General features: G+C 45.2%; 1 protein-coding gene and 1 non-coding gene across 2 annotated transcripts in view; one reads left to right on the top strand and one right to left on the bottom strand.

The window, feature by feature from the left end:
- Positions 1 to 24,676, top strand: part of GLIS3 (GLIS family zinc finger 3) — a 430,817-nt gene that overhangs the window by 163,850 nt on the left and 242,291 nt on the right. The gene's annotated exons all lie outside the window — the stretch shown is intronic.
- LOC115277159 lies at positions 13,587 to 13,689 on the bottom strand. The gene has a single exon (XR_003902265.1). It is a non-coding gene; the product is annotated as a U6 spliceosomal RNA (small nuclear RNA).

The raw sequence follows: 24,676 nt of genomic DNA, 5'->3' as shown, positions 1-24,676 counted from the left end.
GATATTTCTTAGGGCCCCCAATTCTAGTTCCTTCTCATTAAGACCGCCATATTGCACAACTCGGGGGCACAGTTCCTTTTGCGTGCCCTGTGGTCTTCTATGACTAGAGGTCCCGGGAGGAGCACCAGGGGTCTAGGATGTATAGAATTCCATCCATTGGGCAGTTTCTTTTCGTGTACACTGAGGAAATGGCTCTCTGTGCTTGGAAGCTTTACACAGCTCTCGGTCCCAGACCCTCCCCCCGTGTTACACCACTTAAGTACCATGTAACTCTATAATTCCACTTGCGAAAATGGTCACTCAGATCCTGCTACATTAAAAAAAAAAAAGACACCACTGATTTTATTCCTTTGGTTAAAATCAGCTAATTAGACCCAGAACCATTTCATTTCGTGTAAGATGATGTAATTTTGACTTGTGAATTTTTTTTGTTCTGGAAAAAGCACATTTCACTTAATACAAAACCGCAAACCCTGATTCATGTTATCATGGGCTATTGGAAGTGAGTTTTTAAGAAAATTACTTGTTTTCCTTCATTAATCAAGTCTTTTATCCTATTTTACTGTAGATGTCCTTTTCAGAAAATACGTATTAAAATACTGACTCCCGTTTTCCACAAGTTATCTGCCCTCCTCGCATGAGTGACCGATTTTGTGGGGCCACGATGCATATGAGAAGAAAAGTTCGTGACGAGGAGGGAGGGTGTGCGGTGTAACAGGTCAGACGCAGCAGGGAGCAAGGCCATTGCCGATGGAGGAACGCGACTTTCGAGCATAAACCCCTTTGCTCGCACGACCTCTCTCGTTCTGCTTTCTCTCGGAAGAGCTCTGATCGCCTTTGCTAACAGAGAAAACGAAGTCAGAGCTGGAATGCCGCAGTCTTTCCCCTTTATGCCATTTTATACCTTTTCAAATCATCCTTCTACAGTCTATGCCGTTTTATTGTGGCAAAATTCAGTAGTGAAGGCGGAACGGGAAGTCATAGCGTCTCCACTTTGCAGGCTGGGAAACTGAGGCTCAGAGACGTCACCTGAGAGATTTGCCCAAGGTGATCAGTTGTACATCAGTCTTTATGTTGGAAGGTGAGGGGGAACTGGAGGGTAAAAACGCATTTGAAGCAATTTAAACTCTTTGCGGGATGAGATGAGACGAAATAAAATGCGAGCAGCATTTTAAAACGCAAAGTCACGTGTTTCTGGTTGTGCTTAATGTGTAGTTTACTGTGTCCTGCAGAAGAGAAACTGGGTTTGGAGGCCGAGAGTCAGGCCTCCTCTCGGAGCAGGACTTTGTTACGGGTTGAATCGTATCCCCCCAACCCCCCCAATAAAAAACGGTTCGCTGCCATCATTATCCCCATTGCTCAGAGAGTGACCTTGTTTGGAGACAGACTCTTTTCTAGAGGCCATTACGTTACAATGAGGTCACTACAGTGGCCCTCACTCAGTACACTGGTGTCCTTGTGCAAAGGGAAGAGTCAGGCACGAAGACGGACGAGCATGAAAGGAGGAAGAAGTGAAGAGACAGACACGGAGAAGCCCACGTGAGGTCAGAGCAGACACCCGAGGGATGCGTCTAGAAGCCAAGGAGGGCCAGCAAACCCCCGGAAGCCAGAGAGAGAGCACAGAGCTGGCCCCTCTCCCCTGCTAACACAGTGATTTTGGACTTTGAGCCTCCAGGGGTGTAAGATGTTGGATTCCTGCTGTTTTAAGCCACCCCGTTTGGGGTAGTCACGGCAGCCCCAGGACCTAGTACAGATTTGCGCGCCCCCCCCCCCCCCCCACTCACAGCCAACGCGCTACAGTGGCTGGCTTTCCTCCATCAGGGCCATGCAGTGGGGCCCTGGACTTGATCTTGAAGCACTGGGCAGGACAAGGCAGTGATCACACCTGTGTTGTAAATTCTCACTTTTGCTGCCGTGTGGAGGATGGATGTAGGAAGCAAGTGGGAGCAGGACTACAGACCAGTAAGGAGAGTTTTATCCTGGTCCAGACTTGTACTGGAGCGACAGTGAGGGCACCGCCTAAGGTGAGGAGGCACTGGATTCATCCTTCATTCCTGAGGTTTCTAGAATGTTCATCTCAGCCTCTCAGCCTGCGGGCCGGAGCAGGGTAGAGCAGATGTCTCGTGGAGCACATCCTGGCCTGGCATGCCTCAGGGCCCCAAGCCTACTTGCAAGTGCGTCTTCTGAGCCCATCTCCTCGGGGCTTGGGGATGATCCCGCTCTGTTCTGGACACGCATCCCCCCGTTGAGCTCAGCACGCACGCCCATGTCCTGTCTCCCGGCAGTATGTGAGAGCTAGGAAAGCGAGTGAGTGAGCCTCTGAGGGAGGCTGAGTCATGAGTTTATCTGAACTTGAATCGAGATCCCTGTATTTCCGTGTCTCAACTTTTATCACGGTCTTTTACTAGGAAGGGAAAGTAAAATGGTGCAGCATGGTGTTCTAGAAGGGGGTGAGACCTGATATTCCAGTAGGGCTAAGGCACAGCTGTACTGTATACAGTTGGGAGAAACAAAGGCCACAGAGACCTCGGTTCACATCCAATTAATCTCTCAGGGTAATTTGTTTACTGGCTTCTGCTGCCAAGCCTATGAGCTGCTTTCTTCAGGGGTGAGGGTTAGTTGATGAAGCCATTTATTACGTTCCTGTTAACACCGCGGATCGATCTTGCTCACGGAAAATGTTACCGGTGTCCCCGGCATATCATTCATCTCCCGCTCCCCTGTTCGTGGTTCCCACCCCCCACTAGGAACTCTTGTATCTCCGAGGGACACCTCGTTAGGGATATTCCAGGGTCAGGAAACGGCATGGCTCTCGTTTTGCTGCAGGATTTTAAAACGGCAGTCATGACTCAGAATCTCAAGAGGGAATTAGCATGTAAGAAAGTTTTACCGAGTCTTGTAAGTGGATCCGTTCCTTGCTGCAGTGAGAACTCAAATTCCCAGAGACAGAAATTTGTTGTTTTTTTATTCCCATATCTCTCACCCACACCAGCTCTTCCTTCTTTAATCATCCAGTATCCTGCTGTGGAGGAGAATCTGTGGGCTTTCTCAGTGTGACACTGGGACCCTGTTTTTAAAAGTTATGAACTTTGTCTTATATCCATGAAGCTGTAAGAATAATATAGCAAACATCTAAAGAGAGCACTGGAACAGAAGAGAGCCCAGATGTGACCCACAAATCAATGGAAACTTATTTTTTCAGAGCTTTATTGTTTTGTGGTATTTGTTTGTTTTGTTCTGTTTGCCTTAACTGAGTGGCAGGCCTTCCTGCTGCTTTTGAGGATGCTGCAAATCCGCCCCTGGGTTCGTGGGACACGATCCCAATAAGCTCGCCAGGTTGATCCGAATCAGGAGAGAAAGAAAAGACTCTGGTTGGCATCAGGCCAAGTGCTTCACGTCATATAGCCGCAGAGTGTCACACGTCCATGGTGGTCTTTCTCCTGAAGCATTTTGTCCTGGCGAAGCCCTCGCCCAGTGGGTGGTCCTGGTAGAGTCCCTGGCATCTCACTCTGGATTGTCCACTAGCTTCTCAAGTCTTCAGTCAGAAGTCCCCAGAGAGGGCAGGGGCTGGAGGAGGTCACACGAGATGCCACCTCCTTCCACCACCCTTCTCACCGAAGGGCACCTCGGTGACCTCTAGGAGCAAGTGACGAAGCCTCAGGTGAGTCTGCCCTTCTGCCCGCAGGCGAGCCCCGTGCCCAGGGGTTCACGTAGGCCCATGTCTCCCTGCTTTCCCCGTACGGGGTTGACATCCTGTTAGCGATGCTGGGCTCCACTCAGGCAGAGGTTCACTCGTTCCTTTTTACTCGCAGCCTTGGAAGAATCTTTTCCTTTCGTCTCCTCATTCACAGTAGAGACAGCCTTGGTTCCAAGAGGCTCTAGATGGCGGGAAATATAAGAGAAAATTTCCCGCCCCAACAGATCGGAGCTGGGCTGCCCTCTAAACCTGGGGATCCCTCTGGGAAGGAAGATTTCTGCAAATAGAGCCCTTACCTTGGAGCAATGAATAGCTTCCTTCTAGATTATTCCATCCTTTGTTTCCTTGGTCAGTTTATGAGCTTCCTTACCCTCATGGCATCCCCCCTCTTCTGCCCCCTTCCCTCCAGCCTTGTTTAGGAGGCCGGGTCCCAGCTCTGGAAACTTCACAACTGAGGGAGAGAGTAGTCCCCATGGCCACTAGCCTCAGACTCAGGAGAGGCCCCTGCAGTTTTATTCAATTATTTATTTTTTACAACGATGCTAGAAATTCTCTGAGATTTAATCAGATTTTGTTTCTGATTTAGTGTTTTTCTTAAAGAGTCCCCTCTCCCCGCCTCCCCACCTCTGTTGTCTGAGCTTCAGGCCCCTCACACTCTGGATGTGAGCCATATGGTGACCCGTGAGTGCCCGTCCTTTTCTAAACCAATTTTGTCTTCTCTGGAGCTCATAATCACCTTTTTACCTTTAAAAAAAAAAGTGAGCTTTATTTTTTAAAGCAACTTCAGGTCCCCAGAAAAATTGATTGGAAAGTACAAAGTTCTCATATACCCTCTGCCTCCAGCATTATCAACCTCCTGCACCAGAGTGGTGCACTTGTCAGAGTAGATGAATCTGCATAGACACACTGTAATCTCCCAAGTTCATAGTTTACGTCACGGTTCAGTCTTGGTGTTGTCCGTGCTGTGGGTTTGGATAAATGCATCGTGACACGGAGCCACCTGCATAGTATCACTCAACTTGTTCCCCTGCCCTGAACAGCCTGCCTCTCTCTCCTCCAAACCCCTGGCAACTGCTGATCGTATTTTCTCCGTAACCTTTTCCACAGTGTCATGGACTTGGAATCATATAGAACACAGCCTTTTCAGATTGGCTTCTTTCATTTCGTAACCCACATTTAAGGTGCATCTATGCTAGCTTGTTACCCTGTCCTTCCTCCCTGCCTCCCTTCCTTCCTTTCTTCCTTCCTCTCCTTTTTCTTTTCGTTGAAGATTTTATTTTCTTAATTTATTTTTCAGAGAGAGAGAGACAGAGTGTGAGCGGGGGAGGGGCATAGGGAGAGGAGACACAGGGTCCAGGATTCGAGCTGTCAGCACAGATCCCAACATGGGGCTCGAACTTAAGAACCCAGAGATCATGACCTGAACTGAAGTCAGACGCTTAACTGATTGAGTCACCCAGGTGCCCCTCTTTGAAAAATTTAAAAGCAATATGGTTCTTAAACCAGTGGAAGCGTGAGAGGAGGAGTGGGATGAGGGAGGTCAGAATTCACACTTGGTTAGTGCGGAACTCGCCTTACATTCATGCTCGGTTGGACTTCGGGTCTCCGTGCCTGCGCTCCTGCCTTATTCCAGTGGTAGGGATTTTAACCACGTGGCGTTCCCACAGGGCAGGTACCCTTTGTGGCCGGACACCCTTGGGTATCCGTCTCAGTTATGCCACCTGCCAGCAGCACGCCTCACTGTATTTCTCTGTAAAACGAGGACAGTCTTGCGAGAACTACAAGAGAGAACACGTGTAAGGCCCCCAGCACTTTCCACAGGCTCTGGGAGCAGTGGGCTGTTTGCACCTGAGCAACGCTTGAAGTTTCCCACAGCGAGGCGTTTCTTTTCCCTCAACTTCGGCCGATGTATAATATCCAGGCACTATTTTCCTTTTTAAAAAGAAGTTTTCGACCTTCACCTGTTCCTTCCACCCCCACCTCCTGCCTCTGACCAATCTGTTCTCTGTATTCGGGAGGTGGTTTGTTGTTGTTGTTGTTGTTTTAGATTCTACCCATGAGCAATTGTCTTTCTCTGTCTCACTCATTTCACCTAGCATAATAATGTCAAGGACCATCCATGTTGTAAATGACAAGATTTCATTCTTTTTTATGATCAAATACTATTCCATTGTGTGTGTGTGTGTATCATGATTTCTTTATTCATCTGTCAATGGACAGGTTTTTTTCCATATCTTGTTTATTATAAATAATGTTGAAGCGAACATGGAGGTTTGCATATTTTTTTTGAATTAGTGTTTTTGTTTTCTTCGGACAAATACACAGAAGTGGAACTACTGGATTAAAGAATGATTATATTTTTAATTTTTTGAGGAGCTTCCATACTGTTCTCCACAGCGGCCGCACCAGTTGACATTCCCACCAGCAGTGCACAAGGATTCCCTTTTCTCCGCATCCTCACCAAGATTTGGTATTTCTTGTCTTTTTGATACAAGCCATTCTGACAGGTGTGAGGTGATACCTCATTGCGGTTTTGATTTGCATTTCCCTGATGGTGAGTAATGTCAGGCATCTTTTCATGTGTCTGTTAGCCATTTGTGTGCCTTCTTTGAGAAATGTCTATTCAGATCTTCTGCCCTTTTTAAAATTGGATTGTTGTGAGGGGGTTGGTGTTGAGTGGTATGCATTCTTTATATATTTTCGATATTAACTCCTTACTGGATATATCGTTTGCAAGTATTTTCTTCCATTCGGTAGGTTGCTTTTTTGCTTTGTTGATGGTTCCTTTGCTGTGCAGAAGTTTTTTTGTTGTTGATGTTGATGTTGTTTGTTGTATGGTTTTTAGTTTGATCTACTCCCACTTGTTTATTGCTCTTACTTTTAATGTCAGATTGACAAATACTCGTCTCCAAGACCTGTGTCATGGAGCCCACTGCTCAAGTTTTCTCCCAGGAGTGTTATGATTTCAGGCTTTAGGTTCATCTTTAATTTTTAGTTCAGTCCTTCAGCCACTAGATGGATTTAACTACATCAAGTAAGGGCTCCACCCCCTTACCCGCTAAGCATGCTTTTTAAAAATTAGAAATGGTGACCAAATTAAAGAAAGGACCATTGAGAACTTAGAGTTCTGGAGTTATTCATAGGATGAATGTGTGTTACTTTTTTTGGGGGCATGAGTTAACAATACAAATGACCTTTTACTTGGAACTATTCCTGGCCTAGGTGTAGGAGTGATTCAGTCTATGTCTTTGTAACACAACTGATGGGCAAAAAAGAACCAAACACTCATATTTACCTTAGTCTAAATAGAGTCAATTAACAAGACGTTTGGTTATTTTAGCACTAGGTAGAAACATAGATTTTAAGTCATGTATGGTGATTCAGAGAAGTTTTTATTTTTAGCTATTTAATCCTTTGGTGAACAAACTTATCTTTATTCTTTTTATTTCCCCAGAAAAGTGTATTTCTCTTTTTGGTTTGCATTCAGATGCGTTCCCTAGTTTGACAAAATCAGTGATGGAGACTCTTTTCTTAAAGTTTGGGTTACGAGGTGTAGAGAAAATAGAGCAAAGAGCAGAGAACCCAGGTTTGGGGTAAAATCCATGCCCTTTCTCTTGCTGGCTCTGGAATCCAGAAAATCACTAACCCTTCTGAGCTTCCATTTCTTGAACTGTAAAAAGGAAGATAATAACACTTACCTTATGTGGAGTGGTTGATGGGGTTAAGAGAAGTCCAGGTCATCCTTGGCCAACATGGGTTGGAAGTCTATGGCTCCACTAATGTGCAGCTATTTTATAGTATAGGACTGTAAATGTATTTTCTCTTATGACTTTGTTAACACCATTTCATTTTCTCTAGCTTTATTTAAGAATATAGTTTATAACACAAAAAACATGCAGAGTATGTATTAATTGACTATTATGTTATGTTATGTTACCAGTACGGCTTACACTCCACAGTAGACTATTGCTAAAGTTCCGGGGCAGTCAAAAATTATACATGGATTTTCAACCATATGGGGTTGTTGCCTCTAGCCCCTGCGTTGTTCAAGGTCAACCATAGCCAACAGCTACAATGTCAATCACTTACTTGGAACCCTTTTCTCAAATGTTCATTCCTTTTTTTTTCTTTTGCATGGGTGGATTGAGGTTCAGCTCAGTTTAGTTGCAGTATAAATGGATCATTAAAAGTGAAGCAAATTTACAGCTAGTTCACATTTGTCATTCACAGATGAAAGAAATTAGCGGAGTGAAGTGTCTTATTCAAGAGGATAAATTGTTGGCAGAAGAGAAATTAGAACTCCTGTGTCCCCCTTTATCAAACTCAGACCTTTCCTCTTGTAGTGTGGCCTGGCCCGTGATAAGCCTTGCTCTTGAATTCTGTAAAATTTAGGCAGCCACTTAGCCAGTCACCAAAGGGATCATCAGATATGAGCTCTATCTACTTGGATTTCATATTTGTTATAACATTGCTTGTTAATATAAGGTTATACTGCATATAATTTGTATGTCCTTTGGTTATTAGGAAACCCTTTCATTAATATCCCTCCTGAAATTTAGAAGTACTCACAGTTTGGATGTCTGTTTCAGGTAGCATGCGATGGCGCCCAGTTTTAAGATTTGTGTCTAGGGAATGGCTTGTCCAAAGGGTGTGTGTGTTTCAAGTCAAACAGATGTTGGCAGTTTTCACCTCCACAGGCAGTTGTACCAAAGGGCACTCTCACTAGCCACATACGGGGGCACCAGTTGCTCCCACACGTTATGAACACAAGATTTGTTTGTCTGGGAGCTGAAAAATGTCCATCCTTTCAAGAATTCAGTGACCCATTTTGATTTTCTCCCTTGTTCCTCAGCCCTTCTGTCTTCCCTACCATGTTCCTTCCCCATCTCTTCATGTCTACTTTTGGTGTTTTGGGTTGAGATTTTAGGTTGCTTAAAGTCTCTTGGGAGGCATCCACTGAAAATGTGGTCTAGAGGGACCAGAAGTTGAGACATTGACAGGAAATTGAATTCAAACAGGCTGAGAAAAAGCAAGGAATCACTCCCAAGAATTAGTCAGTAACACAACACTGATTCAACACACAGTTGACCTAATATTCATAGGTTTCAAGAGTAGGATTTTATGGGGTGAGACCTTAGGGATATTGATGAATTGACAAGGCCTTCTGGTCGCCTTGTCCTGTAGTGACCACCGAATATGTCTTCGACCTCAAATGGCCTAAAGTTCAACTGGAGAGTGTTGAGTGCTGCCAAGTCCTGTATACCCACCAAAGTCTGGAGAAGTTCTAGATGGACAGGTCAACCTCACCGCTAGGTTAGGAGGGAAGGTGAAGACACCTTAGCCTTAAGTAAGCTTCCTCAAAGACCCAAATCCAGTCTTCTGATTGTTTACAGTCCCTTGTGGTTCCATAGAAGGCCAAGCCTGTTGTAAACATTTGTTCATTGTCAGTTTAAACCTTACTCTAAACTAAGTGACTTTGGATTTAGGGCCAAAAGCCTGGGTCCTCTTTTGGATCTTGAGGCTACTCTTGTGTTCCGACTTTGGCTGGAAAACCCCTGCCCCCCTACAGAGGGAACACAGAGTGGGCCCTCCTCTGCCCTCCTCATGCCTTGGTCCTCCCTTTGTGTGCACTACACAAGAACTGTCCCTGCTCGTTGAAAACAGTTGGGTCAAGGTCATTGACTTTTTCAGTATTTTCCCAGCAGGAACATTCATTCATTGCTTTAACATTGTTTTAGGCAGCACAGCATAGTGATTAAGTACATGGGGCCTGGAGCCAGACTGCCTGGGTTTAAATCATGACTCTCCTGCTCAACTATGTTGCTTACATACCCTGTTGCCTCAGTTTTCTCATCTGTAAATGAGGATCATTAAATGCACATACAGACACATATATGTATCTATGTGGGTGTTTATGCATGTAGCTTACCAACATGCCTACCTAATGGTAAGTTATCAGTATGCTTATTATCATAAATCATTTTTTAAAAAAAGTTTCAGACACTCTAAGGTTAAGCGGAAAAAATGCTTTTACTCTGTGCAACTCTTGCAAACATTTCGCACATATTGCCTTCACTCATGATAACTCCATAGATGCCATTGTCCCTTTTTTATGCATGGAAACTAAGACTCAGCTTAAAGAAATTGTTCAAGAAACTCAGACTTCAGAGCTTCTGGTTATAACCGCTGTGCTGTGCATGAAACTTGTCCCGGAAAGTATAATCTAGTGGCTTTAACTGGCTGGCAGTGGTAATAGTGGTGGCCTCAGCAGTGGCAGTGACAGTAATAACCCCACTGAGCAGTGAGAGGGCATGGCGTGTGCCCCCTGCTATTGCCTGCCACTCCCTGTGCCTCAGGAGGGAGGCAGTATTACAGTCCCTACAGATGCAGAAGCCAAGAAACACCACTGCTATGGTGGCTGTCTTGGGACTGAACCATGGGTTGAGCCTAAACTTGCCCGATTCCAGTGTCCTTGGCCTGAGAGCCATCCTGAATGCCTCCAGCCTGATTGCCATGTCCTGGACCAGGCAGCCGGAGTGCATCAGGCAGGACAGACTTGTACTTTCGGTGGACTTGGGAGCTTTTTCTTGCCTTCTGCTCTTAGGTCTCTCTCACCTGACTTTAATTTTTTTTTCCTTTTTTTCTTTTTTCTTTAAGTCCCAAAGAAGGTTAAAATACAAATTCTCCTGGGACATACCACAGGAGCTATAATAATGTCCTGTTTTGTTGTTGTTGAGTGTGGGTCAATTTAATGATCCTCAACATGAATGAATTTAAGGGGTTTTCTTAAACTCAGATAAAATATTGATTAATCCAGGACCACAGTTTTGGGTCTGGCAGCAGTTTAGGCAGGAAACCAGCGTAAGGAGAAGTTCAGTGTTTTCCAGAAGAGGGTGAGTGCCCTGGGCCTCTGCAGAAGGGAGGTGGCGGCACGGATGGTCGGCATCACAGCTCTGCCTGCTGTGTGTTTTCGGAAGAAATGCTCTGGCCCAGGTTGGGGGGGAATGGGAAATACAAATCCTAAATTCCCCAGGAGCCCAGACAGGGCCACGCTCACTGACACAGGGCACCGGAGACCAGACAAAGAGCAGCGTCCTTGGACGGACGTCTCACCCCTCATGCCACAGACATGACACATAAGGGGAGGTGCCATTTTGTCTGAGAAGAAATACTGTTCTTTGTGGTCACAGGGAAGTGTGGGTTGTTCTCTCTTCACTACCTTATTAGTGAAGACACCTGAGTTTAATGTTTTACGTTTTGAATATTTTTATGTTTTGCCAATATTCTTCCTCAATAATTCTCCAATAATTTTGAAATAGTAATCTGTTTCCCTTTCCTCTTTAGTCCCATGTCTGAATCCTCAAAGCTGTATATGTAAACAAGTAGTTTTGTATTCTCCTGAATATACAAACATACACATGCACTTATTTTTGTTTTCTCTTATAACTCTTGTGAAGGGAAAAATAGTATTCGCCTATTCAAGGTTAGACTTTTCAGGCATTTTTACTTCTAATTTTAGAGATGTGTTTATTACCCTGAGCTGTTTCCTGGGTGGGATTTGTTCCCTTATGTAATGGAGTGATGCATCCCCCATAACTGATTTTCCTCAGCTGCACTGCAGCGCGGCACTCAGGAGTACTTGGGTTAAGAGACATGAAAAACCAGCCCAGATCAAAATCTCTGAAAGCAGGCCATAAAAATAAAAGCAAAGCAGACATTTACATTTTGTTGAAAGGAAATTGTGGGGGATAGCCTTTCCAGAAGCTTTTTTTTTTTTTCTTAACATGGACATATGGACCTGGATGTTTTTGTCAGAATTAAGTCGTTGGTAAATTCCTTCTGAAGACTGGTCTGTTTCATTTTGTCTCAGAGGAATGAAGATGAGCCTTGGGCCTTTTGGGATGAGGCCCTCTGGACTGGCAGGCTGTGTAGGATTGGGCTGTAAACTATTTGGGCTCTCTCAAATGAAATACTATCTGTCTCTTTTGGCCATGGCTTTAAAGACCTACGACCTTATAAAATATTGTGAAATTTCATTGGGTGTTTTTGCATCACAGTAAAAGGCCCTGCAGTTTTCAAGGAACATGGTACTAGATTGTGAGATCCTTGAGGGAAAGAACAAGTCTTATTTATCTCTTTTCTCCTGCATTGGAAACACACCTTATAGTTGGTCCTCAGTAAATATTTACTGCAGTAAATTCAATCTAAACGTGTTTCACCCATCCCCCCCCCCCTTCCTCTGGTAACCACCAGTTTGTTCTCTATATTTAAGAGTCTATTTTTTATTTGCCTTTAGTTTTCTTTGTTCAGTTGCTTTGTTTCTTAAAGTCCATATATGAGTGAAATCATACGGTATTTGTTTCTCTTTGGCTTTCTTCACTTAAAAGTAAGTCCATCGATGGACACTTGGGTGGCTTCCATATCTTGGCTATTGTAAATAATGCTGCAGTAAACATAGAGGGGCCTAGATCTTCTCAAATTAGTGTTTTCATGTTCTCTGGGTAAATAACTAGTAGTGTAATTATGGATCATATGGTAGTTCTATTTTTATTTTTTTTGAGGAACCTCCACACTGTTCACCAGCTTCATTCCCATCAACAGTTCTCAAGGGTTCCTTTTTCTCCACATCTTCACCAATGTTTCTTGTTTCTTGTTTTTTTTTTTTATTTCTATCTTTTTTTATTTTACCTATTCTGACTGGTGTGAGATGGTATCTCATTGTGGTTTTGAATTTACTTCCCTGATGATGAGTGATGTTGAGCATGTTTTCACGTATCTGTTGGTCATCTGTATGTCTTTGGAGAAATATCTGTTCTTTTCTTTTGCCTGTTTTTTAATTGGATATTTTGGGTTATTTTTGGAAATTGAGTTGTATAATTTCTTTATAGTTTTTGCTGTTAACCCCTTATCAGACACGTCATCTGCAAGTATCTTTTCCCACGCAGTAGGCTGTCTTTTTGTTTTGTTGATAGTTTCCTTTGATGTGTGTCCTATGGACTTTTATATCCTTTCAAATTTGGTATAAGGGACAGACACCATGTTGAATCACTTCAGGACACACTTAGTATAGGAAGAGTAAAGGAGAATTGTGCTTCTCTTTTGTTGACCTTATTTATTTTTCGTTTCAGTGATTACTAATTGAGAACATTTCTTTGTCTTACCTTTCTCTTCCCTTTCTCTAACTGAGTCACCAACTATTTATTTAGCATATGTTTTATACTATTGATTGGGCTAAGCTGTGGGACTACAGAGGTAAATAAAATCTAATACTTGCTTCCAAAAGGAGACAGGCCAATAAATTAATTATTGCAAGTGACGCAAGGAGAAGGGTTTATCTATATGGCACTAACCTCTCCTTTATTATCTTCTCTTTCCCGTATTAGTTTTTCTTTCTCGCTTTGAGAAGTAGAAATCACATAGGGCGTGTGGGGAGAGAGGAGAAATCCAGATCTACAATGCTGTGATCCAACACGGTCTGGCTGGTCGGCTGTGTTCCGTGCGGCAGTAACTAGTAGAGTTTACGAGAGAGTGAATGAGCTGCCAAGTCTACGTGCAAGTGATCTGAGGCTCATTAGGGTGATTACATGGCTGTCACTGACCATAATACGGAAGGGACAGGTAAAAAGGGATAAGCAGGGCTGGATCAATGTCAGTGTGTGCAGGGGCCAGAGAAAATGATTGTGTGTGTGTGTGTGTGTGTGTGTGTGTGTGTGTGTGTGTGTAGGGAAAGGGAGGAAGGAAGGGCAGGAAATGGTGAGGCTTGGGCTGTGTGACAGGCTAGGGCACTGGTAATCTGCTGTCCACGTAGGCACATGTATTTCTGTATTTGGCGTTCAGTGCATATTCATTTCAGTTATATGAATCCTATGTTGTTGTGGGGTTTTTTTCCATAAATTTCCTATTGTTTTCTGACTTCTGTGTGTCATCCTCATGCAGGAGCCATGCTGGTCTTCAGCGTTTCGTTCCAGCGTTAGCGGATAGAGCCCTGCTTTCTGACTTCTAATGTGATTGTCAATATGACTGTCTCTTCGGCTTTGTGAGGATAGAGTCTGCATCCTGTGCGTTTTGTTCTTTTTCATGGCAGGCGGCTTTCAGACTGCTTCCCAGGCACCAAAGGATTTAGTTGGAGTATTTTCCCCAGGGGAGTGAGGTTTTAGATCTATCTGGAAATTGCTGACTGTTGTCCTGTTTTGTTTATGAGGATATCACTCAGAGCCCATTTTCCTTTTCCTCTTTCCTCTCAAAACTTTTTCTCCTCTTCAGAGCAGCGGTTCCGGATGATTGTTGCTGTGCATATATTCGAGGCTCTCACATAAAAGGATGATACTTGTTTCACTAGTGAAAGTGGAGAAGGAACAATGTACATTAATCCATGACCTAAATAAGGAATGACAAAATATGATACATCTCTACAGCTATTCTGACTTCTATACTCAGTCTGATGGTAGCAAACCTAATATTTATTGCTGTTACCTGTTAGCAGTATTTTGGGTTTTCTCTTCCTTGCCTCCACATGGATTATTAGCTGCAAACCAATATAATTGTTGCTTTTTTGTTTCAGATTTGAAATTGTTGCTATATTTTCTTTAAAAAATTTTTTTATGTTTATCTATTTTTGAGAGAAGAGAGAGACAGAGCACAAGCAGGGGAGGGGCAGAGAGCGAGAGGGAGACACAGAATCTGAAGCAGGCTCCAGGCTCTGAGCTGTCACCACAGAGCCTGGCGTGGGGCTCGAACTCATGAACTGTGAGATCATGACCTGAGCCGAAGTTGGATGCTCAACCGCATGGCTACCCGGGCGCCCCAAACCTTGCTATAAGGCCAAGTATGTGCAGAGCACTACACTAGAAGCTGGTAGAGGTCACGGAAGTGAGGAGTGAGGGTCCTCGCCTCCCGGGGCTCATGATCCAGGAGGGAGGACACATCCACGAATCCTTCTGTTATCAGGCAGCACAGAACTCAGCAACTGAAGAACAGCACAGCTCTGTGGGCGTGGAGGGGCAAACAGAAAATCTACACAGAAGTTACCCCAAGTTCATGAATTTCATCGGTTAGTGGAGTTGTTCCAGGAGCCTAACGTCCCCGCTGTGCACAGTGCCAGGCACATACTGTAACATCGCCTCTGAGTGTGTTGAAAAATAGTACATGTGTGATAAAAAGTCTAAAACTCATGAAAAGGACATGCAGTGGAAAGTAAGTCTGTCTCTACACATTCCATCATTTTTTTCTCGCTAGAAACACGCTTTCCTGTGTTGATTAATGGCTGAAGATTTGCTGCTGATAGAGTCTGTTGAAATTTCAGGGACTTCAACCCACATTGTGCAAATGTGCCAGGTGCTGGGTTAAGTACCCAGAACACCAAGACTAGGATCCTTACCTGTGACAGTTCAGTCTGGTGCTCATGAAGATATCACTTAGTCTGTAACATGTTCTGTCATATACTGGGGACATGGGGTGAGTGTTCCGATAACTCAGGGAGGGAATGAATGCCTCACTGCTCTAGGGTGGGGCTGGAGCCACTTCACAGAGACCATGAAACTCAGGGATGTGGCCACTGGGGGTAGGCAAGTAAATCTTTGGCCAAAAGAACCATATGCTCAAAGAAAGAGAAGACTGGAAACACACGTTGAGTTTGTCTCAGCAGGGGCGGGGTGTGGGCTATGGATGCTGTGGTGGATTATGTCTGGAGGTTGAGGCCAAATTATCAAGAACACTGAATTTCTCATCGTGCAAAATTTGGGCATCACCCCATGTAAGGGTGAAGCAACGTGGCTGAGCGAGCGGTAGGGAGCCGAGGCATACGTGTCTTCAGCAGGACGATTTTGGTGTCGTCTGACGCATGGAACAGACAGGGGAGGAGGTATAGGTGTGGGGGTCAGTTAGGCTATGACCCTGGCCATCACCTGGACAGGATGAAACGAGAAGGTGGCAGTGGGAATGACAAGGAAGCAGATCTGAGAGATCCCACAGAGGGACAAGTGACATGCCTTGATGGTAACAGGAATGGGTCAGGCACGCTCCTATTTCAGGATTTGTGCACCTGCTAAGAGGAACTCAGAGACAAGTGAGTTAGACACAGGCCCAAAGGTCGTGTTGACTTCTGTAAGGGCAAATATGACCAGTGTGGCGGGGAAAGAAAGGTCAGAGAGGGAGGCCTTGCAGGGAGCAGGGGTGAAGTTCCTGGCCCCGCTGGCTGTGATGGGCAGCCCGGGCAGCAGATGGGCCGTCGGTCTGTCCTTCCCCCGCCACCATCTCTGTGCATTCTATCCCCCTCCACCCAACGGCTGGTAAATGGGAGGCCAGATGTGGCAGCTGCAGGGAAGCACGGCCGTCGGGGAAGTGGTGACGGAGGCCGGGAGGGGGAGAAGGTTCTTCAGGGCGCTGAACCCCGGGCCATCCTGTCATCGCTGCTGAGCGTCTCATTTTATGGATAAACCCACACGAGCTCGTTTTCTCTGGGCTGTTTGAACTCCCGCAGGAACGTTCTGCCTCCCTCCGCCTGTAAAGCTCGCCCAGGCCCCTTCCGTCGTAGGCGGAGCAGCCCTGCTGCACCTGCGTGACCCCGTGGACAGGGAGGCAGAGGGCGCTTCGGAGAGGAGTCCCGCGGCCAGCCTCGAAGGTTCCCGCGTGTGCGGTGAGCCGCGCAGCCTGCTGGCCCGGCCCAGGCCGGGTGTTCTGGAACCGGCAGCGGCCTGCACCCCGGGGGGACGCCCGGGGTTTGTCAGGTCACCGGGGAGCCCGGGGCTGGGAGAGCGGCTTGGGTGCGTGGCTGCTTCTGTTGTTTATAACTCTCCGTAATGTGTGATAACAAAGAGCAGTGTGTGGTAACAAAGAACACTCTGTTACCACGAGTTATTTTAACCAGCAGCTTTCGGCTGCTCAGCCTTTTTTCCCCTTCTTCCTCACAGCTCCGTTTCTGGCTCCGCGTCTCTGTCACCCACCTCCACCCCCTCCCCAGCTGCCACCATCCCCGGCTCCCTGTGGGAAGCCCTTCCCCGTGGCTGTGTCTCCTCCACCGCCCAGAACCTGCTGGAGGCTTTTGGCTTTTACAGCCTTAGCAGTTTGCCACTCTTTTCCCCTGTCCTCGCGCATGCATTTCTCCCAAGGGGTTCTTCATATTTAGAGAGCCCCCAAGATGGTGGGTCACGCGTGTGCATGCGTGTGTGTGTGTGTGTGTGTGTGTGTGTGTGTGAGAGAGAGAGAGAGAGAGAGAGAGAGAGAAGGAAGGTAGATGAGGGTTTTGAGTGCCTCATAGTCATTTTCTCTCTTCCCAGAGGACTTCTTGTTGATTTTTCAGTGCTACTAAGCCAACAACACAGAATAATCTTTATTAAACTGGGCCTGGAAAAGTTTTGTTTTGTTCTTAAAAACGTGACCTCAGACTTTGGATGGTAACCGAGCCCCCAGTGACTTGGACCCTGTGGAGAGAGGTGGGAGGTCAGATGTGACCATGGGGTAAATGTCTGTGAGCCCAGAATGGCCAAACAGAGGCACTCTCTTTCTCTAGAGGTAATTCTTCGTGCATTGTCTTTTATTCTGGCATGAAGCAGCAAGTGATACCAGAAACTGTTGATGTAGGCGAATAATACCTGAGATAGGGGTCTGTAGTAAGCTTTGCTAATCCTCTTGCATAAATTTCAAGGTGGAGAGTGATTTTGTAGCTCTCCTTACACTTTGTGCGGTGGATTTTTGTTTGTTTCCCTTGGTTGACAGAACACACTGAAATAGTTTTCTCAAATCCCTTCACTCTTAAAACTTACTGTATATGTCCTCAATGGTATAAATCATACCAAGAAAGAATATTTTAAAAATCTGGAGTTTTCTATGGAAAAAAAATCCTTGTGGATTGGCTGTGTGCCCTTTGAAAAGTCAATTAACATCTCCATTGCTCATTTTCTTTACCTGTAAATGGTGGGGGAGCATTGAGCAACCATAATGTCTTATCCATTGCAAACATTCATTAGTAATCGGGCAGATTCAGAGCTAGAAACTGAATCTCACTTAGTATTCAATCCCACGTGTCTGGTAGCCAGAACCGAGAGGGCTGAGGGTAAGGAAGAGAGACTGCTAGGCTCCGTTGGTAGCAGTGGGGTGTTGATTAGTGATGTCTGCCTTGAATGCAGTAATTAGGGGTGGTGGCCTGTGATGGTGTTCTTGTTGTTGTGTGTGTGTCTTTCTTTTCAGCCATTCCTTCTCTAGTCCTACTAAGGCTGTAGGCGGTTGTGTTTTCATAAGGCACCCCCCCCAACATACCCCTCATTTGAACCAAATTGCTGATAAAACCCTCAGCATTTGCTCTATTCCTTTTCTGGATGATTTAGCTTCAGTTAAATCGGATTTCTGTTCCCTGCTTCATATGTCTTAAAACCAAAGGGAATAGAGAAAAGGGTATGTGGACAACTCATTTGAAACACATCACTATTTCAAACCCAGGTCTCCTAAAACCTTGGTCACTTGCAGAGGACTGGATACAAAATTATAGCCAGTTACCCATCTAATCTAGTGTAGCATTGAGCCCTACAATATGATTTTTTTTTTTATGATCAAGACCCTAGGATCAAAAAGGTATGGAGAATTACATATGAGAAATTATATAAACTCTATCTTAAGTCTTTCTCATAAGTGACTACTAATATTTTTTATAATACTGCTCTAGGATGTTTGACAAATTTGTGTTTCCAGAATATACCAGGTGAAGAATGGAGAGCTAAAACCCAGTGGTTTTGGAATGCTCGATGGGAATGGGTGATGTAAATCAGATTTCAAGGTTCATTTTGACCCGCTGTCTCTCGGGACACTGATCAAAGTTCTGTGAATCCTTCTGATGCGGAGTTGTTCATTAGAGTTCTCAGCACATAATTATGGACTGTCAGAAGATTTCGGTTTTGGGTAATAAATGAGTAGCATGCCTGCAGCTTGCTGAGGTGTCAGCTTAATAACCTCATAGGATGGGCTGTTTTTCTTCTCCCTCAAGACCTGAGCAGACTGCTTACGTCTGGTCCACCCCACCTCACATGAAGGTGGGCAGACCAGGATTTAGATTTCTTTAAAAGTTCGTCTCTAAGAGGAAGACATACGGCTTCTTATTTCATGCCCTTCTCCTTTCTTCTTTTCTTCTTTTGAATTGGAGGCAGAACAGATTTTGTTTTCATGCTTAAACCTTGGTAAGGATGTATAAGTTTTCTCCCACCACGCGTGTTATATACAGTAAGATGTTAGTAAATCGGGGCTGATAAGCAGTGCCACATTTAAATTGCTGCCTGCATGATACCCTGACTCGGGGATGCAATTATTTCCCTTGGTTTTGACAAGATGTCAACTGTGATGTGCACAGAGCAGAAACGTATGCTAAGACACTATGGTGCATTCAAGATCTTTCCAGAGGAAAACTCAAATACGTGTCTGGGGCTCCCACTCTGACTCCATCCTCTGCCTTTGTATGTTTGTTTATATTTAGATTATTAGCTGGTTATGAAGTGGCATGAACCATTCTATTTAGTGATCATAATTAACAGGGGCTTCTAGGAATGTTTTGCTTCATTTTCAGTATAAAGAGACAGAGAGGGATTCATTGTTAGTCATTCTGCTGGTAATGGTGGTGGAGGTGCTTTTTTATAATAGCTTCAAGAGGGAAATGCAGGTGGCTGACTAACCCAGGATTGGATAGGACGCCTACTGGGCGTGCTCACTGTTGAGAATACAGAGGTGCGTCCGATACGGGAGCCAGCCAGCGAAGCGTTTACAGTCTAGCCGGGAGAGTATATCAGTCAGGATACGCTAGTTGCTGTAATAGACCCCCAAATCTCACGAGCTCATTTTTGAATTTCCAGCCAAAGGTTATTTCACTCTAGTTGGGGGCTTTTTGTACATTCATCCAGGGACCCCTGCTCTATCCACCTTGGCTCCATTATCTTGGAAGCTTACAGCGTTCTCTCCATTTAGCCAGATGAGGAGCAGAGGAAAAGAGGATTACACATGGGAGGTCTGAAAACGGGAAAGTCCCTACTGTTCATGCTTGATTGGCTAAAAAGGAGTCACATGGCCAAATGCAGGTGCAAGGGAGGCTGGGAAATGTAGTCTGATATGGTACACCTCTGCCGGCCCCAGAGGCTTACTTCCTTGCTTGCAGTAGGAGCTTGCCACAGAGCAGAAAGAGTTGAATGTGATGAAGGCAGAAGGGCAAAGCCCTGCCTGGGGAAGCCTGGGAGAGAGGAACAGGGTGCTTTAGAGTATTTTGAGAAGAAATCAAGCAGGTCATGTTTACACCAGTTGGGTCCGGCAACCATGTTCCTGCATAGAGTGGTAATCCTTGGTGCTCTGTTGTGATTTGAGTGTTTGGCCTTTTATTGAACGCAAAGCTCATTATGTAACCCAGGTGCAGCCACAGGAACCGTGGCAGCCACGGTCACTCAGTCTTGGAGTAGACTCCTGCTTCATGACCAAGAGCCAGCCAGAAAAATGTTCTGCAGAGTAGAAGTCCTGCATGTGGGAATCTGGTTGGTTTGTGGACCTGTGTGTATGGGGAACGTGCCTGGCCAACAGAAGCACCCCAGACGCTGCTCAGGAGTGAAGGCAGCGTGAAGGCTGGCTGGTGAAGCTAAAGATCCAGGAGAAGCCTGGCGTTGGGTGTCACGCTGACCAGCCTTGGGCCGCTTGCCTCCCCACCTGATCTTTCACAGCCTTGCCATCCATAATAGGTCCTTAACGCCTTTAGATTGCTTCCTTTGGTGACTCGGTGGGACTTCAGGTTTCAGCTAAATATAAGATGCATCTTATTTCGGGCCAAGATTAGAGTCAGAAATCTAAGGGCATGCCAAAACTCATTAATCCAGATAAAAAACATTTTAACATCATATTTGAAGTAATACTAATTAATACCAAAAAATCCATGATGGATAAAATATAAAAATTTAAAATAGGACAGAATCAGTATTCCTGATTTTTCCTTCTGCCCCAGGCCCAGTGTGACTCAGTACAACCCTGTTCCTGATCTTGTCTTTATCTAAAGTTTTGCTATTTTGTTCGTCATGGGCTCTTTTGTATTGATGTTGATTATTCAAGGTATTGCATCAAGTTATCACTTACCTTGATGACTATTTTTCAAGGTCCCCTAAATTATATATTTGAGGTGAATGCCTCACAGCTTGTCCTAGGCTGAGCCCTAGGATACTTTTATCTTCTGTATCCGCAGTGCCTCGCACAATGCCCGGGGTGTGGTAGATGCTCGGGAGATGCTCACGAATGCAGGGATATTGGAAAAATAAATGCGTAAGCTAACAGGTGAGGCATCTTGCAATTGGAAAAAAGGATAGGACAGTTTGGGACTCACAGCACGGTGTCACGGGCTAGATCATAAAGCCAAAGCCAGGTTGTGGAGGGGCCCGGTGCACCCAGAGTCACTGGGTCTTGCCGCCAGCAGATTCCTGCACATTTTTATAAGTCTCTCCAGATGAATCCTTGTTTGTATCTTAAGTGATGCGTATATTTTTTTATCTTTTAGGAAGTAGCGTATTCATGGTGTCTCCTCTTTTATCAACAGATATCTGTTGAATACCTACCTTTCTCTTTTTTTTTTCTTTCTTTTTTTCATTCTTCTCTCTTTTTTTTTTTTGTGGGGACAGTATTTATATTTGCTTAGCAGCATCTACAGTGTACTGAATTTCTCTTGTGTGTGGGGTTTTTTCTTCATGATCACAGAAACCTTTCGAGGTAGTGGGTTGGGTTTTTTTGTTTGGTTTTGGTTTGGGTTTTATGTGTGCATCAGACGAGGATCCTCTAGCCCTGGTTCTGAGTGGTGAGGCTAGGATCGCAGTCCAGAGGTCTCCGAATTTCACCAGAGCCCGGGCTCTACCCAGCACTAAGGACTCGCTTGGGGATGATGGTATTTTCTGCACAGTGGCCTGAACGGTGTCCCCAAAGCAGAGGAACAGAGGAACTTGCCTGCAGAGGGAAACCCCGTCGGTGTAGCAAGGTCCTCCAGCTCTGCAGACAGTTCTAGATTGGGCGGCCTCCCTTCTCACTGGCTTTGCTGTGGTTCGCTCAGGCTGCGGGAGTGTGGGAAGGCAGTGCAAGGCCATCCCCTGCATCGGCGGGCTTTGAGCAGGATTTTAAGCAAGTCACGCTCTCTGGGCCTCCATGGTTTCTTCTGTGAAGAGGGAACAATTCTGACACTTCTCACCACCTTTGTTGACAGTAGTTGAGGAGACACAAAGATAAAAGTATCTGTGTGTTATAAATATCACCTATGCACAATGTAAATATTTGGAATTTGCTTCAAAAGTAGTATGACCCCATTTTCGGGGGATCAAAGAAGATAGACATAAGCAGGAAACCCAGTTATAGTGGAAGATTCATACAGGAGAACCACCTCTAATACAAAATACCTTGTTTGCATTAAACTTTCATGTTCAAAGAGTTTGAGCATCACAAAGACCTGGTTCAATTTAACAATCGAAAAAGAAAAAGCTACGTTTTCAGCAAATAGCCTGGAAAAAGGTTTTGTTTTGCTTTTTTCTCTTTTTAAGAAAAGGAGGTTTCATAGATTTGAGGGAGTGGGAAAGGGGCATTTCAAACTTGAGATTTCTCCTATTCAGGACTGTCAGTGGTCTCTCTGAGCTCTCAAGTAGCTAAACACACTTTGAGTGGCTTCACTGAAGGAAAGTACGGCCCGGAGCCAAGAACTCTCATGCCAAACTTGAAGCTAGAGCAGATTTTTAAAATCAGTTCAGAAAGCTCTGAAAGAAGAACTGTAACGGCAAACGCTGATCTATTCTTAATGGTAGGAATGGCAGTGACACAGTGATCCCTCTGGGTTTCCGTTTGTGGTTGAGACATGGGGCTGTAGATGGGACAGCCAGGTGTGTGGCCGAGACCTTGTGTTTTGCCTGAACTGTTATTTGGGCCACGGAGATGTCCAGAGAGCCCTGGCACCACACAAGAACTACCTAGTTACGGAATCACAAGATTTGGAAGGGAACTCGAGTTGTGTGGATTAGTGGTTGCCAGACTGGGTTCCACTGAACCCGAGAGTTCCACAGAAGGATGTGGGTGGGGCGGGTGGGGGCAGGGCTCTGGAGGAGCTGCAGGTGGGGGGTGGGGCTGAGCAGGTGAGGGGCAGAATGCTGCAGACTCACAGTTTAACCAAAGCACCTGTACTTTTATATATATTGCGTTTGGCTCAAGGCTATTTGTGAAAAGGTTTACATTGACAAAAATACTTTTAAGATAACTGATACGGTTTAACCTTCTCTCAGTTCAGGAATTTCCTTTACCATATCCTGGATGCGAGGGAGTTCCTTCTGAATTTACTAGCTCCAGCGACAGGGAGACTGTATCAGTCAGGGTCCACTACAGACCCTGGAACCACACCAGTCATTTTAACAGAGAGAAGCCATCGTACAGATTTGTTAGCTGGGTGTTAGGAGAATGAAAAGGTACAGAGGAGGAGGAAGTGCCGTCACCCCTGGAGATGGGGGCAAGGGTAATAAGTTAGAATTTTAAAACCTCAGGAGCTCAGGAAAGGGTCCCAGGGAGGGGCTGGGACCAGGTCTCTGAGGAGGAAAGTGTGCTCACGAGGCTGGTCCTGAGAGCCCTGGAAAAACTACAAAGTGGAATCGGTTGTGGCTGCCAAGCTGGGGGACCGTTCCTGGGAAATGCTGAAGGGGACAGAGGAACGTGGAAGGAGCCAGCCTTTCTTCCTCTTTCGGCTTTCCTCTGGCACTGCTGTGGGTGGAGGCAGAGGGGGTGCCCTGGATCAGCCTGGCAAAGGCAGGGTGTGGCCGGGGGTCCCCAACCCCAGCATCACAAAATGCATCACAGAAGCTGAAAGGTAGGAGCCTAATAACTGACAGAGGAACCAACTCTCCCCCAAGGTTTCCTCTGATATTGTGGAATCAGCCTTAAATGAGAAACAGAGAAGCAGACAAGAAAACAGAAGTCCTTTCCTTTTGGAGGGAATTTATCTCCCTCCCTACGTTTTCCAGGTGCACCCAACCCCTTCAGCCTGCCTGGAGGACATGGTGAATAGACATTTCATTGTCATCCTCTGGACGACTTCCAGTGTGTCGGTGTCTCTGGTAAATACAGTTCTCAGTTTGCTGGCAGCTGCTGAAAGCCTCAAGACCAGGCATACGTTTTTCTTAGCAGTTCCACCTCTAGGAACTTAGCCTTATGATTTTTTCATGGTATGCATAGAAATTTAACTATGAGAGTGTTAATTTTCAAAGTTGCTGATAATTTTTTAAAAATTTTAGAGAAACCAGAAATGTTCAGGAACAGGAGACTGGTTGGAATAGAAGAGAGAACTCAGAATTGGACCCACAAATGTATGGCCAATTAATCTTTGACAAAGCAGGAAAGGGTATCCAATGGAAAAAAGACAGTCTCTTTAGCAGGTGGTGCTGGGAGAACTGGACAGCAACATGTGGAAGAATGAAACTAGACCACTTTCTTATACCATACACAAAAATAAACTCAATGAAGTTGAGTTGGATGAAGGACCTGAATGTGAGACAGGAAACTATCAAAACCCAAGAGAAGAAAGCAGGAAACAACCTCCTTGACCTCAATCGCAGCAGTTTCTTACTCGACACATCCCCAAAGGCAGGGGAATCAAGAGCAAAAATGAACTGCTGGGACCTCATCAAGATAAAAAGCTTCAGCACTGCAAAGGAAACAATCAGTAAAACTAATAGGCAACCGACAGAATGGGAAAAGATAGTTGCAAATGACATATCAGATAAAGGGCTAGTATCCAAAATCTACAAGGAACTCCCCAAACTCCACACCCAAAAAACAAATAACCCAGTGAAGAAACAGGCAGAAGACATAAACAGACACTTCTCCAAAGAGGACATCCAGATGGCCTACAGGCACACGAAATGATGCTCAACATCACTCATCATCAGGGAAATACAAATCAAAACCACACTTAGATACCACCTTATGCCGGTCAAAGTGGCTAAAATGAACAAATCAGGA

This window comes from Suricata suricatta, chromosome 13, assembly GCF_006229205.1.
Source record: "Suricata suricatta isolate VVHF042 chromosome 13, meerkat_22Aug2017_6uvM2_HiC, whole genome shotgun sequence".
Taxonomy (NCBI): domain Eukaryota; kingdom Metazoa; phylum Chordata; class Mammalia; order Carnivora; family Herpestidae; genus Suricata; species Suricata suricatta.
This window is presented reverse-complemented; position numbering and strand designations above follow the sequence as displayed.